The sequence below is a fragment of the Cavia porcellus genome, unplaced genomic scaffold, assembly GCF_034190915.1.
Source record: "Cavia porcellus strain 051 isolate PalLab524CR breed Dunkin Hartley unplaced genomic scaffold, mCavPor4.1 scaffold_5, whole genome shotgun sequence".
NCBI classification, from domain to species: domain Eukaryota; kingdom Metazoa; phylum Chordata; class Mammalia; order Rodentia; family Caviidae; genus Cavia; species Cavia porcellus.
The window spans coordinates 81,064,252-81,082,799 of NW_026947488.1; the positions used below are offsets into that span (position 1 = coordinate 81,064,252).

At 37.6% G+C, this 18,548-nt stretch overlaps 1 protein-coding gene across 7 annotated transcripts in view; it reads right to left on the bottom strand.

Moving 5' to 3' along the window:
* The window catches only part of Plch1 (phospholipase C eta 1), a 267,872-nt gene that overhangs the window by 179,680 nt on the left and 69,644 nt on the right, over positions 1 to 18,548 (bottom strand). The gene's annotated exons all lie outside the window — the stretch shown is intronic.

Below are 18,548 nucleotides of genomic sequence, written 5' to 3' on the forward strand. Positions count from 1 at the left end.
CCCAAATGGCTGTGTAGCCAGAAAGTTATTCAAATTCTCTGCTCTTTGGTTACCTCATTAATACAATAGATATAGGAATACTTCAAAATATTGTTGCAAGAATTTAGCATTTATAAAGTACTTGGAATCATAATATTATGTATCACTACTATTACAAGTCTTGAGGTTCTTTACATCCACCCAGAAAAGTAGAGGACTTTATTGTATAAACTAAGCAGTAGTTTGGACATAGAGTGGGACCCCAAAATTAGATATCTCAGACATAATCCCTCCTGTTAAATAATTAAAATGTTTGCTATTCCCAGACAGTCTTGTACAAAAGACAATGGTGTTTACATAACAGAAAATGACTACCAAATTTCTAGCTCCTTTAGCTATCCAGAATGTCTAGATGTCTAGAAATCCAAACATATCTTTGGGCTTATTTCCACTCAATCCAAGTAAAGATGGAGACAAAAGTTCTCCCAAGGAAAGTCTTTTAAGACCTTCCTTCCAAAGTTGCTGCAGCTAATCCAATTTTAAGGTACCACTGTAAGGGAGGATCAGCAGAGGGAGAGAGGACAAGGCATTTATCACTTACATTACCCACAGGAAGTTTTTTTTCTTTCTTTGTCTGTCTCTCCTCTAGCTTTTTAAGTATCCCTAGCTCCTCCCATAAAAGCCTGCCAAGCAGGATTGGACATGGAGCTCAACATCACAATACAGGGCAAGATTAGACCAGAATGGGTTTCTGAAGGCTGAGCTACGCGCACCTCTAGGGTGAGCACTGGGTGGCTTTACAAGGCAGGCGTGGCCTGTGAGTATGCATTTGACCACAAAGGTCATGCATATTTTTTCAAGACCCATAAATATCTACACTCTATTAAATACCCAATTCTTCAGCAGCAATAAATAATCTATCCAACCCATTAAAAGATTCATAAAACTTAAAAACCTACCCTAAAGTCAGCCGGGGCATTTCTCCCTAATTACCACATCTTCCTGTCACTTCCCAGTATTCTCCCAACAGAAGGCGTTATATAATGGCAAAACTAGGCCAATGACCTTTGAGTAAGGCACTTCCTCTAGAAAATCCCTTCAATATCCAGACAGCCTCAGAATTTATACTTCTGAACTGAAACCCTGATTTGAAAAGTTGGAGCACAGTATTTGGCACATAGTAGGTATCTCATAGGCCCTTATTAGTCCCCTCTATTTTTCATCATTAGATCTAATATGGAATTATCTTCATCAGTCAGGTGAGAGAGAAAAGCATGTCTGAATTTGATTTTAAATTTACAATGAGTGAACGACTTTAAAGCCTATCTGACAGCATTTTCCTCATCTTTTACACCTGAATTCTGTTTCTGAGTTCTCAAGGAAACATAACAGCAAGAAGGAAGGAAGGAAGGAAGGAAGAAAGGAAGGAAGGAAGGAAGGAAGGAGAGAGAGAGACAGAGAGATAGAGAGACAGAGAGAAGAGAAGAGAAGAGAAGAGAAGAGAAGAGAAGAGAAGAGAAGAGAAGAGAAGAGAAGAGAAGAGAAGAGAAAAAAGAGCAAAGTCTTTGAAAGAAAACAGATCAAAGCATAAATCCTGGACTTTTCCTTAACTCACTGCCTTGGGGAAGCAATGGGTAAAGATAATTTTGAATTTCAGATAAATCACAAATAACTTTTTAGTGTAAGTATGTCCCATGTAATATTTCCTGTATTTTTGTTAAATCTGACAATCCTCATGAGGGGCCCTCTCTAAGCTTCTATGACTAAATACCATCATGTGGGAATTGTGCCACATTTCTGGAGCTAATGAACCAGTAGAGGGCCCTAGGCCCAGTGCCTGAACAAGTAAATATTCAATAAATACAAGTTAAGGCAGAGAGCTAATGACTACCCCAGTCACTGGTTTGGCCTAACTTCAATCAAATGAAATGAAAGATGTCTGTACTCTCCACTCCCCTCTCAATCTCAAGAGTTTTTCAACCATTGAAAAACTCTAACCCAAGACCAACTTTGAGTGCAAACATAGACTATATCAACCCCTGGAGTCCCGGTCCTGGCTACCAAACCTGACACAAACATGGCAGCCAAATCACTACCTTAGGTGATTGTTATAAAAGCTATCACTCATTACAAAACATCATCTTCTTAAAGCTTCATAAAACCTCTTTAGAAGATATATTAGGGTTAATATTTTAAACGCAAAACTGATATTAAAGTCAGATAAAGTGTCTAAGATCACAAAGCTCTGATGGACACAGAATTCACACCGAACTCACTCCAGGCCAGGCTCTTTCCACCAGCTCCATGCTTCAGATCATGGGAACCAACTACAATGTTTAGGCCTGACTTCAGAATTCCTCTTATTTTTCTCAGTTGGATAATATTCCCATATAGAGCCAGAAGTTGTTAGTATCTTTAGCATTAAAAAAAAAGAGATGCTTATAAGAAAAACTGTCTGTAAATCTATAACTTCAAATTATCCACTCTGCTTTTAAAGCATTACTACTGTTTTCATCATAAGATACAAAGAAATACAAAAGCTAGTATATGGCAGCACCACCAACAGACAGTCTCGGGGTAATGCGTGGCCACACTCTCCTAAGGCTGTCTGTCCCCTGGCACTCTGCTCAAAACAAAGGTAGTGAAGTGAGGAATGGATTTTACAGGAAATTCAACATACTCCTGGTAGACTAAACTGAGAGCATAAATTATAACATGTTTAGTGAAAGATTATCAGGCAAGATGCTGAAAGATTTATAATTTTACTAATGTTAGCCAATAATCATTACAGTTGGAATAGAATGCTCTTAGCAATAATCAGAAATAGAAAAATCTATGTATATGGTATTTGTTATAAAAATAAGTAAATAAATACACACCTATCAATAAAGGAATGATTAAATAAAATATTCATGCACACTTTGGAATACTATCTAACCATTAACCATGTTGGTAAGACACTGTGATTGCCCAGAGAATATTTGACATACCTAGCTAAAAAGGAGGATACAAGCTATACACACATGATTCAAATGATGTAAAACACATGTGTATACATGCTTAGAATAAATATAAAACTACATGGAAAGGGTTATTAATAATTATCTCTAGGTATTTTATTTTCTGCATATTTTACCATACAATATTTTAAGGATAGAGAGTTTAGTAATATTCAACTAGAGAAGATAACCTCTTCCCACTGTTGTCCTGTAATAATGGAGAGCTCCTTGTGACTACCAAATCTTCTGAAACTCACACTGTGTTCCAGACACTGTTCCTAGTCTTATGTGCACCTTATTTCATGCTTATTATGCCCTTAGCAGTGAATTAGGTACAATCTTTTCCATAGCCTCAGATGTGGAAATTGAGACAGACAGAGATTAGATAACTTCCCTGAGATACTCAGCGAATGATGGGCCTTAGCTTTGCATCCCCACAGTCTGGCTCTAGGGTCAAGGACCCTCACCAGACAAAGCAGTGCTGTGGTTCATATCTTCACTGTTTCCCAGAGACCGAGATGCAGGAGGTTTGATAATCAACCTGCGGTTCTCCTGGTGAGGAAGGAGGGCCCAGTAGGAGGAGCCTAGGTCATTGGAGGGCTTCCCTCCAAGAGGATGCTGGGATTCTAGGCCCTCCTCTCTCTTGCTTTGCTTCCTGGCCCCCATGAACTATGCAGCCTCCACCACCATACACTTCCCCTATGATGTTCACCTCACAAGCCCAAAAGCAACAGGCAAACCAAGTATGGACAGAAAGCTAAAAAACTGTTGGCCAAAATGAAATATTCCCTCCATCACACATGAAACCCCAACTTCTCAACATAAATTATATAATGAAAATGATCAATGTAGCAATGCAAACACATGTAATCACGACAGACTCTTCCAATATATGCACAAACCCACAGAGCTGGATGCAGAGAAATCCCCAAGTGGATTCTCCTGGAGATACTCCCAGGATCAGAAAGCATATTTTCTTCCATAAACAGAGGCATCTACCACTGAGTTACCATTCTGTATGAAACCCCTTATTTAGTCCTAGCAACCCTGGCTGCCAGTCCTTCTGTAAACTCCCGGACCACTCAGGGTCATCCGTGCTAATTGATCTATCTTGAATAATATCTAACTGTGAGCAGGAGACAGTATCATCCTGTTCCTTGGCCTGTGCACAGACAGACTTTTAAAAAGAAGGAAGAAAGGAAGGAAGGAAGGAAGGAAGGAAGGAAGGAAGGAAGGAAGGAAGGAAAGAAGGAAAGAGCTAACTGAAAGGTTAGCAACTGTAACCTCTGGGTGACTATGAATAATCCATGAGATAAACTTGAAATCTGGTTTCAGTTTATATTTAAACAATGGACTCAACTCACTAGATTAAAGTCATAGCCATGGCAAACTTGGAAATGGATGAATGACATGGAATTGATACATCATCAATTCAAAGAAGACCAGCATAAACATTCCACCTTTTAAGGAAAGTTTAGATTAAGCTCAGAATTCTCTGTCAATACTATCGCAGAAATTTGCTAGAATTTTTGCAATAAGCCCTAGGAATAACTGAAATACTACTATGAGCTCATTTTCAAAGAAAAAAAAAGTGTTCCACACGTAGTATATGCAGTATACCAAAGTGCTTAGCACTGGTATGAACTGTGCTCTTGTCGCTCCTTCCCGGTACTTCTACTCTATTCTTTACAAACTCCTTTCAGGATCAGGTCTGTCAAGTGAACTTGCTCACATCTATATGAAGAAATCATCTTCCTACCACACTGAGGAAGCTAAGTCTCAGGAAAGCTCCATGACTTGCCCATAATTATTTTTTTAAAGGTACCTGGGAGGAAAATTAGCTAAAACTGGGGTTTCCAAATTAATCCCAGTGTTCTTTCCCAACACATAGTTAACATATATACTGTCAGGAGTAATTCATGGCTAGGCAACGACAAAACAATACAGGATAACCACATAATTCCAGTGCAAACACAGGGTACCACCAAAGGTTCCCTTGAAAGCACATGAAGACCTAAAGGCTTCCAAGGAATGCCTGCCAAACAAAGGCTGAGAACGGCTGATATGAGAGTTTGTTCCGACATGAGGCTCATCAATACTATTTTATCACTGGAGAAATACAACTATATATTCTAGTATCACAGAACATGTCCTGTGGATCACACATCCTTGTCAAATAAACCAGTTTGGACTTCTATATTAAAAACCTGATATGCATCAGTGGGCAGTAACTACTACACAATTTTAAGCATCTGAATCCCGAAACAAACTGAACATTATTCATATTTAATTTTGCTATATTTCACAGAACAGAGATGAGCCACTCTTTAGCCTAAGTGGCTCTTTGAAATGATGTTTCATTGATGATTTATTGATCCCTTTAAGATAGCTGGCTTTGAAATAAACTTTTGCATTATTTGTTTGAAAGATTTGACTGTTTATCAATCATGTCACTTTAGATTTTATAGGTTAGTGTAAAAATTCACAGGCATATCACTGTCAATGAAGAAAGTGTCAACATAATTCAAGATAAAGTCCTTGGTAGGCTCAGCATTGGATTTCAGCTTAAGCAAATCATGAAAACAACTGAAATCTTACTAGCAAGATTTTACTCACAGGTCCTATAATAAACCCAGCAGCTTACAACCGGAGAACACATAAAGCACTTGAACTGCCTCTGGGGAAGACTCAAGAAATATAAAAAGGCAATTGACATTCAGGATTTGTGAACTCATATGCAGGTATAAGGAAGCACTCAGACTCTATAAATGAGGTTCTACTGTTTGAATAATTTCCATTAGTTCTTATCAGTATTAATTATACCATTAACAGAGCAGTATTTACCAGAAATAGGAAGGCACATGGGACTTTCTAATGGTTTTTGACAATGACATATAAAACAAATATCTACCCTCAGGGACAAAACTTTTTTTATTTTATTTAAGGAGAAAAACAAAAAAAAAGCAGAAAAAGGGTACAAGACATACAGAATTTCAAAAAAATAAACAGTAGGAAATCACTAGTTAATAGATTACATATTGTCATCTTAGAAATAGTTGTTCAAGTTACAAAATTAAAGAATATAGAGTAGACATTCAAACAGTGAGACTGCAAACAGTTCTGTTCAATGATCCAACAAAAACTCAGTAATATGGTTATCTATTTTATAAGCTTAAATATACATGCAGTTCTATCCTTTAGAGCACTTTCTTTTCCTCTTTTTTACAATAACAATTACACATTTGGGATTTTATTACTCCCACTGTTCTTATTACTTTTTTTTTTTGAGAAGAATAAAACCAAATATGACATAACAAAACAAAGTCAGTCAAATCAAAAGGATGGACATAGTACATAATGTAAAAACAGAATACAACAATCAACAATGGTTACCATAATGCCTCTTGCTATCTTAAAAAGAATTGCCTATATCATCAGTTATAATAAAACTAAACAAAACAATAAAAAACAAAACCAATAAAACCAAAACATTGGAGACATTACAGGACTTCAAAAGAAAACAATAGTCAAACCAGAATGGGCATCATAGTGAATCTTATTGTCTTCAGTTTTTGCCTATACTCTCAAACTTGGTACTATCAAGCAAAACAAAATAGAGTAAACTCAGTCAAAACAAGATGGTGAGAGCAATACAGGGTTTCAAATCAAGTTAACAGAAAATCAAAGTGGGTTACTAAAATATATCCTGCTATTTTTTTCCCTTAATTAAAAAGATAAAAATAAAACTAGGAGATTGAGATAAGAGGACATAACAACAAAACAGCACAGGTCAGAACATAACCATTTAAACAAAATACTGTCTCACCACAAGATATCCCGACATAAAAGTAGTTACCATAGTGTCTCTTTCCTTGAAATCTTTGAGTATAGCTTTGTATACTGTAGCATCAAACATATCAAGACAATGTTAAACCATTCAAGAGAATGACAGTATTACAGGGTATTTAGAACCAACTAACAGAAAATGAACAATGGTTTCTGTATAATCTCTTTGTCTATAAAAGTTTTTGTTTATATTATCACATATAATAAAATCCAATAAGATACAACATGTTAAGACCTATGGAGACAGAAGAACAAAAGCTTGATGGGACTTCAAAACAAGATGATATTAAATCAGCACTAGCTATTATGATGTCTTGTTTCCTCCAAAATAGCTGTTCATACCATCCAACCTTCTCTGCCTCATTTCAGTTGAGCTCTTTTTCTGTCAGTTGTCAGTTTGTCTTCTTCATTTCGCTTTCTGCTCCATTCATTGTGGCCTCTCAGCCATCGTTTCTGAAATCTTAGTATTTTTCTCTTTTAGAATGTCCTGCAGTATTCTTTGTAGAGTTGAATTGGTGGTTGCAAATTCCCATAGTTCCTCTTTATTCTGGAAGCACCTTGTTTCTCCATTAATTTCTAGGGATAGTTGTGCAGCATAGATCAATCTTGGCTGGAGGTTATTGTCTTTCAAAGCTTGAATTATTTCACCCCACATTCTTTGTGATTTGATGGTTTGTGCCAAGAAGTCTGCTGTAATTCTGATGGGTGTTCCCTTTTAAGTGATCTGTTTCTTGTCTCTGACAGCTTTTAATATTCTGTCCTTATATTGGATTTTTGGAATTTTGATTATTACATGCCTGGGTGTAGTTCTGTTTGGGTTGTAGGTGGCTGGGGTCCTGTATGCCTCATAGATCTGAGTATCTTTACCTTTTCCCATATTAGGGAAGCTCTCCTTGATTATTTCTGTGAATAGCCTTTGCAGTTCATTTGTTTGTATTCCTGCTTCTTCCTTTACATTCTTAAGTTATGTATTCTCTTATCATCTTCTAACTTTTGTATTGTTACTGCTCATTTCCTTGTTATTTTTAAGAAGTTTTTCCTTTCATGCTCCCACCTTACAAATCTGTCCTCCAGTTCAGATAATCTATCCTTAGTTTCTTTCAAGCTGTTATGCCAGCTTTCAATAGGGTTTTTAGTTTCCTGGTAATCTCTTTGAACCTGCTTCATGTATTCTACATTTTCTCCATTTTCTCCATCAAACAATTCTCCCCCTTTTTTCTGTTCTTCCATTCCACCATCTGTTTTTGCTTGGGAGGTGCGTAGCATTTCTTTAACTATTCTACTTATATCTTGCTTTACTTGGTTAAATACTTCACTTTTGAACTCATCCATGAGGTCCCGGAGATATCGCTTTACGTCTATTGGTGCCATGCCTGGTATCGCATGTTTCTGTCCTCATTCTCCTTTGCATTTACCTTTCCTGGATCAGTGTTCTCAGGATTGGGGATTGAGGACCCTTTTTTGTTGCTCCTTCTTCCCATACTTTTTGTTCCTTCCATACAAGTATATATAGGAGGCCCAGTTTCTTTCTTTGTTGGTTACAGTTTGTTTGAATTGCGCCAGCTAGGTGTTCCTGCCCACTGCAGTGTACTAGGGAGACACGGACCTGGGCAACCTATGCTGGGTCTGTCCCTCCAGGTCAGTCAACCCGCAGAAGGCTTCACTGCATTAGGGTGCACTGCCAGGTGCAGGGACCTGGTTTGGGCTAGCCTACTGGGTCTTAGTCTGTGGCATCACCTAGATCAAACACTCCCCACCAATCCCAGTTGAGAGGGGAATATGTGACTCAAGTCATTGCAGCATCCTGTTCTGGCTAGTCTGCCTGGTCCCAGAATGTCCTCTGTTAGAGCCTCCTAGTCTATGGAAGGGTCCCCGTTCCTCTCACTTACCGAAGGTCAATGCAGGGCTCCCCCCCCAGCTCTGCTCTCAATTCAGTTAGCTGATTCCCGCTCTCAGAGCTTTCGTGTCTCTATTCCTGCTGTGCCAATTCAGATGCAGCAGTGGTGGCAGGAAATTCAAGCCGTGGTTTCCAGAGATGTGGGTTCCAGCTTCGGTACTGAGACTTTAGCTGTTCCAGTCGTAGCACCAGGATTGCATTTCCAGTTGGTTTCTCTCAGCTTAGTTAGTTCCTGAGTTGGCAGGGTATATCTCCCCCTGCTTAGAACTCCCCACATCGCAACATTCCTAGAATCTAAGCTGGCTATCTCAGAGAGCCTCCATAGCTACTGATATCTATCCACCATGTTCTCCCACAAGTCCAGAGACAAAACTTTATTGGGGCTGGGGATTTAGCTCAGCGGCATAAGTGCCTGCCTTGTAATCAGGCAGTCGTGAGTTTGATCCCTGGTACCGATAAAAACGAAAAAGACAAAAAAAAAAAAAAGAAAACTTTATTACAGTCTCAAATCTTAAGTAGTTGCTTACTCAAAACTACCCCACAATATTCAGGATGCAATTTTCCCCTGAATAGAGAAGTCCCTTTTCCCTCTTTCTTGGGAAAGGAACTGGACATCTGAGTGTAAAAGGTCAGAACTTTTTAATTTTTTTTTTATCGGTACCAGGGATTGAACTCACGACTGTGCGCTTGCAACTCAGGCGCTTATGCCACTGAGCTAAATCCCCAGCCCCCTGAGCTAAATCCCCAGCCCCAAAGGTCAGAACTTTTCTAGGCATTTGTATTCTCCAGTCCTTTAGCAAAAGAGAAAATGTTTGCTTGCACAATAACCACACTTGAACACAGCTGACAAATTAAAATAGGACATTTTACTATGCCTTCATCTGACATCTCTGAGCTTAATAAAAGGCACATGATGCTATCTTCCAGGGATGTCTTGATACAGTCCGTCAAATAAGAATTATAGGCAAATTGGCACCATACATGGGCTGCTGGGAGGACAGCCAGATGCCAGCCTTTTCCTGTGAGTCAGCGCCATTCACAGACTGTGGAGGAAGAGGAACAAGAAGTCATCAAGAAGCAAGCCCTCCCTACAAATTGCTGCCATGCATGGGCCACTGAGGGGGAGCTGCTTCTAGCACATGGGCTGGGAAACAAGAAGAGCCAACCACCCCCACCCCCACACCCACCCCACACTGTAAGTGACCAGCTGATCTGGAGAAACACAGGCTGAAAGGATAGCTATTGAGGTAAAATACAATTTAATGTTGTAGTGTTTAGTGTTTCAATACTTTGCAGGTCTAAAGCCAGTGGTGTGATCATCTATTCAGAGGATAACAATATGCAATAGCATCTATGGGGGGTTTCCTGCTGAGGGTGGTAGCCATTGTTAATTCCCCATTGTCTTGTTTTTAAGTCCTGTATCATTTTCATTGTGTTGTTAGGTTGGGTTTTGTTTTGTTTTGTCTGATTTTAACATATCTGAAGGCATGGGCAGCTATTTCAAAGATAACAAGATCTATTATGGTAGCCATTTTGGATTTACTCTTATCTTGTTTTAAGGTTCTTTATTGCATTCATTTTTTGTTTTCATTGGTTCTACCCTGCTGTTTTGTTTGATTTTTACTATGTCTGAAGATATGGGCAGCTGTTTTAAAGGTAACAAAAGGCATTATGGTAACCATTGTTGATTTTTTATTGTTTTGAAGTCCTGAGTCACTTACACTGGTTTGTTTTGGTAGCTTTATTCTGTTTTATTTTCCTTGGTTTTACTCTCTTTAAAATAAAAATTTTTTTAAAATTTTAAAAGAATTATATCATATGCATTCAAATCGGAGACACATAAGGTTATCATAATGCAAAGTCTATGTCTGATAATACAGATAACACAGATAAGGACATTCAAACTGGACCTTAAAGTTTATGAACATTAAATTAACCATGGCAGGAGAGAAGACTCCAGATTATTAAACAACCTCACCTCTCAAAAAAGCTCTACTTAGTACAAGAGGAGTTGAAGGAGCCCAGATCCTCTGACTACAAAGTTGACATCTGTAAAAGTCCAGACCAAAGAGACAGCAGCCACATCTCTCCAGGTCAGCAAACTCAAGGCCTGCTTCAGAGCAATGCGGTCCCTCCTAGTCCTGTGACTTCAGAGCTTTCTCCTCTGTGCAGCAGACTAAAAATTCTTCTGAGAATAGGATAGGTCTTCAGGGGACTGGATGACCACAGACATCTGAAGGGCTAGAAGAGAAATGTACTTGTCTGAAAATCCAATCCCATGCAGGAGGATTGCCACAAGTCTGAGACCAATCTGGGCTACATGGTGAGTTCAAGACCAGACTGAACTGCAAAGTGAGACCCTATCTCACAATAGAAAAACAAAACAAAACAAAGCAATTCCCAAAATCCAATCTCATTCAGTCTAGAGAGGGTATCCTAATAATGAAATACAGCCAGGCATGGTAGCATATGTGTACCTGTGATCCCAGCACTCAGGGACTCTGAGGAAGTAGAATTGCAGGTTCAAGCCTAGCCAAGGCAATCTGGCAACTTAACAAGGCTCTGTCTCAAAAAAAGTAAACAAATAAAAAGTTTCTAAAAGGCTAAGGATGTAGCTCACAACATGCAGGCCAATAACAAGCTATGACCTCTACAGGAAAAATGTCATTAAATGGAACAGGCAGAGATATCACCCCTTTCAAGAAAAAAACAAAGAAAAGAGATTGTGCTGACTCTTCTGGTGACACTTGTCAAGATGTCACAGCTCACAGGGTAACTGTCTAACATTCTAACTTAAATTACTCTATAGAAATGAAAAATTAGCTCCATGCTAACGGAGCTCCATTGATAAAATAAATGGTGGCTGCTCTCTACAGCCTCAACAGCATGGTTTCACAACAACACATGGTTTTCACATGGTTTACCTTTTGCAGCGTCTCCGTCAAGTCAAATCACTTCACTTCTTTTTCTTTTCTCCTAATACTATATTATCTTCCCCCTGACAACCTGATTAATTTTTTCTTCTGCCTAGATGAATCTTAAGATGAGAATAGGACACAGTAACAGGGAGGACCATAGTGTAAGCTCTGAGATCAGGACACTGAATGCCTTGTCACCGATGTGTCCCGAGAGCCCAGGAAGGATCAGAAAGACACTGAGCACCAGGAAGGTCTGTGAGGAGGAAGACCCACCTGAATTCAAAAACTCAGATTCCACATAGTTCCCTAGCGTCAGGAAGACCTTGGGTATGAAGAAGGATCTGAACCCCAGAGGATCACCGGCTCCAAAAGCTGGGTACAAAACAATACCAGTTGGTAGAATTATGGACTAGTGAGTCTTCTCTCTATAAACGAAGAAGATTAAGATGGGAGCTACTTACTGACACCTCCTTTAAGACAAACATGATTACTTATTAAAGTTTTCCAGTTGGCTTTCTAGTTAATACTTCAGCACAGAGACGTATGACAGAGAAAGCCTATGCTATCAAGAGAAGCCAGAATTCTTTAGAAAAAAAGAAAAGATGGATCAATTACAACTCTAGAAATGATTAAATACAGTGCTGGAAGAGTTAAAGAAAATGGAGTTGTTGGAGGTAATATGACAACATCTATGGAATCAAAAAGAACTGAGTTCAAATCTTGGTTCCAGCAGGAACTAAGCAACACAATCCAAGCTATTTAAAAACTAAGTCTAAGTTTCTTCATCTACAATAATTCCTTCAAAAATATATTCAAAAGTTCCTGGCCCAAGGAATATCAAGATAACAACTGCAAAGCACTAAACCAAACAGAAAGTTCTTCTAGGATCACACACATGTGAAGCCTTCTCTAACCTTAAGAGCTTGGCAGGATTCATGAAGCTTTGATGTTAACTCCACATTCATTGTTTTTGTTGTCCTAGGCTTGTTTACTTGAAGGCACACCAGTTGAGAAATAAAATCTTTTAAAACTAAAAGACTTTAAAAGAAAAACTAAGGGGCTTTATTGATGTTAAATTTGCTTTCATGGATAACTGCACCATGATTATAAAATTCTCCTGTTTTACCAGAGACACTAAATCTGCTGGAAGATAGAATGGGTAGAAGTCTTGAAGACACTGGGGTAGTGTTGTAATCAGGGGTTGCACACACAACAATTAGAATCAGGACATGGAGTTTATAATACTATTTTTATAATGGTCACCGGGAGTTGACACAAGAAAATGCAGGAAATCTATCCGCAACACCAAAAACAAAGAATATTTAGTCAAGGGCCTAAATTCCACAGCAATGTCCCACATGAGTCCAGATGAAAACCATCAACCAGTGAAGGGATAACAAAGATGTCAGGGATTTTTATACAAGAGGATTACTACTCTGTCATAAAAAGGATAAATCTGAGACATTTCTAGGTAAATGGACGCACCTTGAGACCATACTCTTAAGTGAAATAAAACAGACACACATGTGTAAATACCACACTGTTTCTCTGGCTTCAGAAACTAAAAATGTAAATAAGGATCAAAATGTATATGAGATATTATAGAATAGGAAGAAAATGTTCAAAAGGGAAGGTGAACTAGGGAAAAAGAAAGAAGGAAAGAAAAAGAAAAGAATAAAAATAAAGCTCTTGTAAATAAGAGGCAGAGGGAAAAAGAATCAAGTTATATCATATACAGGTACAAATTTCCTATGATGAATGTGATCATCATGTATACCCAAAATGTACCAATAAACATAATTAATTTAAATAAATAAAATAAAATATTCTTGTTCAAGGAATATACTCTGAGGGACTTAGGAGCAAAGGGCTAGAAGGAAGAAAAGGGGAGGAAGAAGGTAGCAGCAGAAGCAAAACTGTAAGTCCTGTACAGAAAGGGCCATTTCCAGATGGCTAACTGCTAAACCCTTAGCAGGATAAATCAAAAATATTTAAATCATTAAGGCAAAGGGAGCAAAATTCCTTGTTCAAACTAGAGGGACAAGATCCTAGGATAGGGACAGATGATTGCTAGTTCACAGGAGCACCTAGAAATCAGCAAACTGCTTTGCTAGGAAAGAGACCAAGGAATCTTGTGAAGTTGTGAATATGGGCACATGGTACTACGTAACACAGACCGCGCCCTGCTCTCACAATACCCAGAGACCTGGTCTTCACCACATATGAAGAGTTAACTAGACTCATCTGAGGTCCAGTTTTTAATCTGTCCAGCCTTGGGGGCTCCCACTAATAAAAAGTAGGAGGTTACTGATACATTCACCAAAGACATACTGGGCATCTCTCTTATGTCAGGCCCTAAAGTTATGTTCTCTGTTCTCAAGAGCTTTCCTTTAAGAAGAGCGCAAGGAAATGGCCACTGCAAATATCCAGAGGCCTCTTTCAGTCCTGAAAATTCTATAGAAAAACTATGGGGATTTTTATTAGAAAAATAAGTATATTATAACCACTCTAAAATATTCAGAGTAAATGCATACTCTCTTAAAAGTGCAAGTATAGGGGATTTAGCTCAGCAGCATAAGTGCCAGCCTGACAAGCAGGCAGTCATGAGTTCGATCCCTGGTACCGATAAAAAAAAAAAAAAAAAGATGCTAATTTTGGGGCTGGAGATTTAGCTCAGCGGCGTAAGTACCTGCCTTGCAAGCAGGCGGTCATGAGTTCGATCCCTGGTACCGATAAAAACGAAAAAGACAAAAAAAAAAGTGCAAGTATATTCAAAATGTCCTAAATACCATAGCTTTGAAACAATCTGTATATACAGAGCAGTGAAATACTTGACAGCATTATATAGTAAGCATTCTGCCAATAATTAAATTGATTTTTACCTCCAAAATTCCTCTTCACTGATGTTGTTCAAGTAGTAAGAATCTCAAAAGCTTAATAAAGGCAAAAAAGACATTAGGAAATATTTTCTAAAGCAATAAATTTATCAATGAAAGAAATAACTTTGAAGTGTAGATTAATGATTAATATTAAAACATCAAAAGTATTTTAATTTTCTGCTTCATTAGTCTCCCTTATTCACATCCAAATAGCATGAAATTGTTATAAAGGCTAATTTTATTAAAGACCTTGGAGAAAAGAGGAAAGAATTTCTTCCATGAATACTAAGATAATAAAATAGAAAACCAATAATAGCATTTTACCATTTTATATAAATTAATCTAATTTAGAAGTAATTTAGTACTATGATTTATGCAAAACTTGTTCTCCTACCAGGAAAAAAATTATATCACTAATATCAGAAATGTGGTACCTAAGGTTGCTGGATATAAAATACCTGCACTGATTTATATAACTTAGGAGAACTGGGAGGAAGAAGAGATCAAAAATATAATTTGAGCTCAAAATAAGAGATATGTGAAATATCTCCCACATGGATTCTCAAGGGCTCAAGCAAGAAGGCCAGCCTACAAAAGAAGGTTCCAAACACAGGATGCAAATTAAGAAGTTAAGACTATTTATCCTTGGAAAAAACTCTCCTGCCACTGACTGACATATTTGCAATGATCTAGACAATTCTATCTATGTGCTGGCACATGGAGGGGCTGCTTTAACACTTAACTTCCACAGAGACCATTCATCTATGGGTTTATAGAGCAACAGCTTTAAAACTTGTATTCCAATAAAAAAATGTTCTAACTGTCCTTCAGATTCATGGAATCAAAATTTTACCAGATCACAGTGAAATGGTTACTGATCTAAACGCTATAAGCATTAGGGTACTCTATTTGAAAAGTTCAATGCCTTGTCCCTATCAAGAGTTAATAATCATTTATTAGCTATAAAGACACACATACACACACAATAAAAAAGTCACTTGGATGCCTTCAGACAGGGCAAATCCAGCCTCACAGAGCCCTGCTGCCCTCAGTGATAGGGACCCACATGCATTGCCTAGGACCCTCAGGCCCACGATAGCTCCACAAGCAGTATTTCCACACTCACTGGGTCTCAGTGCATGGAGTGTCTGAAACACTTCCAGGCAAAACTTTTATGTCACAATATTCTGGTACCACAAAGAGCTCGCCATTTCTGATAACCATAAAATGCAGAGATTTGCAAATATATCCCACAGAAAATCCACTTAACATTTTGTAACACTTAGCTCAGATCAGTTGAGATGGAATGGCAAAATGCTAGCATTAGAATTAACCCTGCCACAAACTGGTTGGTATCAATATGCACCACTTACTTCTCATCTACACAAGGAGAAATTTTAGTCAGGGGTTTACAAAAGGACAAAAAGTAACAACACAGTGAAAAGCACAGAATTTGCCAGGAAGAAAATGAACAAATGTATATAGTATCTGAGATAATATTTTCAGAGGTTTTACAAATGTTCTCAAGCCAAACTATGGGTTCTGTGCAGAATTCCTTATCAGATGGCTTCTCAAGTTCTAGTTAGCTCCAATGTGCTACGCATCACTGCAAACTGGGGTTCTACTTCTTTTTGCAACTGTATCTTCCTATGTTTTATATAGAGAGAGGCTCTTATTTTTAAACCCAATCTACAAAGAAAATTACCTAGGCATTTGTAGCCCTCAATTTTCCCACTTAGGAATCAGAGCGTGAAGTCATGGTTCAGAGTCCTTGTCATTAGCTGTACAATTCACATTTCATTTAGTGGAAAATACTTCCCTTCCCTTTAGCCTTCTTCCTTTTGTTCCTTAGAGAACAAGGACTAATATCTCACTTAAGAGGATTTACATTCAAGTGTGATGGGTCTTTCAGAGTAGTGCTGCTCACAATCACCTGAGGATCTTGTTGAGATAGATTTCAATTGAGCCTCTCAGCAGGGCTGAGAATTTGCATTTCTAACATGTTCCCGGGACCCTGTCCAGAAGAAACCAGCTCTCTGTCCACAATCCTGGTTTCCCATTCCCTGTACTCTAATTCAGCATCAGGACAATTCATCATAATGTCCTCTCTGCAGACTTTTATTGAGATATTTATAAATAAATGGATGCAACTTGAGACCATACTCATAAGCAAAATAAATCAAACACACCATATAAATACCATATAGTCTCCCTAGTGTAAGAAATGGTAAGAGTACATAAGAGTTTATGGTAATCATGATTCCCCATTACATTGCTTTGAAGCCTTATAACATTTGCATTCATTAGTTGGAATGATTTTATCCTAGTTTGTTTGATTTTATTATCTATGATAGTATGAACAGCTATTTTGAAGAAAACAAGACATTACAATAGCCAGTGTTGATTTTATGTCATCTTACTCTGAAGTCCTACCATGCTTTGGTTCTTCTGTTTCAATTGGTTCTATCATACTGTATCTTACTGGATTTTATTATGTGTGATAGTATAAACAAATTTTCTATGGAAAATGAGATAATATAGTAGCCATTGTTCATTCCCTGTTATTTGGTTCTGAATGCCCTATAATACTTCATTCTTTTAAATGGTTTTATATTATTATGTTTGATACTATTGTATATGAAGTTATGCTCAACTATTTCAAAGAAAGAGACATTATGGCAGTTACTGTTAATTACGGGTTGTCTTGTGGTGAAATACTGTGTTGCTGGCATTGTTCTGAACTGCTTTGTTATGTCCTCTTTTGTCTTAATCTCTTTAAAATAAAAAAATGTTTAAATAAATAAAATAAAGGGTCTCAAAGCTCTTTTAAAACATAAAACTAACCTTATTTCCTAGTTGCTTTAAAACAAATAAATTTGTGCAACATGTCATCATGTCACGGTGGTAGAAAAACACTAAATTTTAGAGTCTGACAAGTTTGAATGTGAACACCATAATCTAATAATGGGAGTTGTACTGTTTACCTTTATGCTAAAGCAGTCAGCACGTTCAGTTCTAATAACAACATTGCTTTAGCATCGATGTAACACCTCACAAAGGTGCTCCAAGAATATTCAATACAGCATCACCTACGTTAGGTCAATAAGACCTAAACTTATTTGTCTTAACATCAGCCCCAAATTCCTCTTTGTGTTTGCTATAAGATCCCATATGCAAAAGGCAATAAATTATGCAAAGCAAGAGTGATCCTAAGAGAAGATATCTCCTTTTTGAGACTTCTAGGGATAAGACAGGACTGATAACTTTAGGAATAACAAGGACCCAGAGCATCAGATGTAGGCTGATTGAGGTAGACAAAATGGCTACAAGAGCTGACAACAAAATGTGCATAGTTTTCTGGACACCACTTAGTTTTCCAAAGTGGATAAATAATTTCAATGAAACTCAAGATTACACATGATGCATTTCAAACGATAGCATTGTTTATCTAATTCTTGCATTTCATATTTATTTCTGTTTCAATTATCCCACTGTGAACACTGTCTTGCATTTCATATTTATTTCTGTTTCAATTATCCCACTGTAGTCCCCATTGCAGGTTAATCAAAACACTCTTGATACATTCTTTGTTATCCACTGTTAAGAGCCTTTCCAAAATAGTTCTCTTTCTCATCAGAAGACCATATTAAAATGTGATTTGTCTTAACATGTGTGTTATATGTTGTAAAGATATGCCTTTGAACATTAATTGATGTCACAATGTCATCTAATGTTCAAAGGCATATCTTTACAACATATAACACACATGTTAAGACAAATCACATTTTAAGAGACTAAGGAAACGTTACATTAAAAGGAATATGAGGTCAATGTTAGAAAAGAGAAAAATAACCATGTTCAGGTGAACATAACACTTGTCACATCCTTCTACAAATAACCTTTATAAAGATTTCCATATACCACTTTTACCCAGACAGGTAAATAATTGCATACTGTATTAAATCAGTAAACTAATACTTGTTTCCCAACACTTTTAGTTCACCAACTCTCACCTCTCCCAGTATATAAA